Here is a 2508-nt window from a genome sequence, read left to right on the forward strand (position 1 = left end):
TATGCTCACCAATGGTGGACACATGGTTAAGCTTGGGAATATACCACACTCTTGGGAGGATTTGAAAAGCGAGATGAACTTGACTTTCATCTCACCCTTGGTGCTTGATAGATACCCTGAGAAATGGTATGAGATTACTCAAAAGGAGTGTACATAAAGAGTTTCATGAAGTTATCCATGTATGTGGTAGGGGTAAGAGAGGAAATGAAAATGAAGACGTTTGTGCACGGGTTGGATCCTTCTATCAAGGTGGATGTATTGGCTCAAAGAGCACCTACCCTTAAAGAGGCCATGAGGTTGGCAAAGCTTTATAAGTTCGAATACAGAAAATCATAGCCCACTTTACTCATATAAGAATGACTCATCTAAGCCACCCATTATTTCTCCTAATATGGGTATAAAATCTCTTCCTATATTACCCTCTTCCATTCCTAGATTTCCTACCATTTATGGGGGTGGACAGCCCAAGAGTGAAGCTCATTTTGATGCAAGGAAGGGAATACATCCACCAAGAAGTCTCCTCAAACCTTCAACAAGACTCAAAGGATGGATGGTGGATGGATGACCCTAAGATTGATGAGTTAAGAAGCAAAGGCTTACGCTTCAAGTGCAAAGAGACATGGTCACCTGGGCATGTTTGCAAAGCTAAGAAGGTTGTAGTCACCATGATTCTTAGATGGAGGAGAGGATGCCAAGGAGTCTCATGAAGTTGAAGAGTTTGACTACCATGAAGGAACACAAGTTGAAGGGTCACATGAGGATCACTCTTTCATAAAAGAGGGAATGTATTTCCATTTGACCCTGGTGGTTGGAATAATGGACACTGTGGATGACATGACATTTCAAAAGAGTACATTTCTATTTGATCCTAGTGCTGGGATTCATCTATGGGAGAGTTAATCACGCTTAAGTGGATTTACCTATGGATGAGGCTACCTGGAAACTACTTTCTTATGTGCAACAACAAGGTCTATTATGGGAGGATGTGTTTTGAACATTTGGCATGAATTATATGGGCTTTTATGACTCCTACAATGGAAGATGTGCATTCTGGAATAGATTTGACAGATTTGGCAGAGGCACTTTTGGGAGTCTTTTGGTGATCTGAAGGAGCTCTAATGGTTACTATGATGGTAGTTTATGATATGTAGATGCTTTGTCATCATGCACATGTCATTTGGGGCTCATTTTTAAGTGTTTTCATGAGAGATTTACAAGTGGTTTCGACATCGACATGGGCTGTCATAACAGTCCACCATGAAAAAGCCCTCATAAATAAGGACACGTCTCAAGGTGCACAATTCATTTCAAACGATACCCTCTTGCAATTGCTTGTAGAAAGACTTGATAGATTGGATGTCATCAACCATACCTTGAATACTAGGTTTGAATTCATGACTACCAAGATTGGGGCTATTAAAGACCAATTGCAGCAACACCATGAAGTTGATTATTGAATTAGTGGTGTGTATGGGAGCAAGAAACCTATGCACAAAGCCTCTCATGGTGGTCATAAAGGAAGTTAAGCAAGCTATGCAAGAGGCTTCATTTTGAAAACCTCGTCATTTGGGTTTTGAGAGTGATGCTAGGAGACCCCTCATCAAGGATTTGAGACCCTCTTCATTTCAACCCAGTACCTCTCAATTGTATGGCAAGCCCTCATAAGTTGCATTCAAGTTTGTGGATACACATCATGGAGGTGGAAGAGGATACCATTATACCAAAAAGCAAATTAGCCCATGGAGGTGGAAGAGGAGATGCATTGGGATGAGGAAAGGATCAAGAATGATTGGGATCACATGTCTTTTGCACAAAGATAAGTGGTGGCTCATGATAGTTGGATGTAGTTACCCTCTTTTATCAAAAAGAAGTACAAGGACTTTGCCCAATTTGCCAACTTTTATACACAATCACAAAAGGGCAAGCCACATCATGAGAACCCTTCTTCCAATACTTCCAAAGATATCATGGAAAAGGTGTCCCTCTCCAACTTGAAGAGTGATGGTTCCTCTTTGCAAGAGTTGGAGGAGTGGATCACCAAGCTAGACACTTATCTTTAGCTTTACCCCAAGAGTGAGCAAGATAAAGTGCAGTTTGCTTTCTTACACTTGGAAGATTATACTCACCAATGGTGGAATCGCATGGTTAAACTTGGGAATATACCACAGTCATGGGAGTATTTGAAAAGGAAGATGAACTTGACCTTCATCTCATGGTTCTTGATAGATACCATGAGCAATGGTATGCGCTCACTTAAAAGGGCATGACAATTCAGGAGTGTACATAAATAGTTTCATGAAGTTATCCATGCATGTGGAAGGGGTACGTGAGGAAATAAAGATGAAGAAGTTTGTGCATGGGTTGGATTCTTCCATCAAGGTGGATGTGTTAGCTCAAAGACCACCTACCCTTAAAGAGGCTATGAGGTTGACAGAGCTTTATAAGCCCAAAAACAGAAAATCACAGCCCACTTTACTCATGAATGACTTATCTAAGCCACCCATTATT

This window comes from Cibotium barometz, chromosome 10 (genome assembly GCF_041138505.1).
Source record: "Cibotium barometz isolate CiBa-2024 chromosome 10, ASM4113850v1, whole genome shotgun sequence".
Lineage (NCBI taxonomy): Eukaryota > Viridiplantae > Streptophyta > Polypodiopsida > Cyatheales > Cibotiaceae > Cibotium > Cibotium barometz.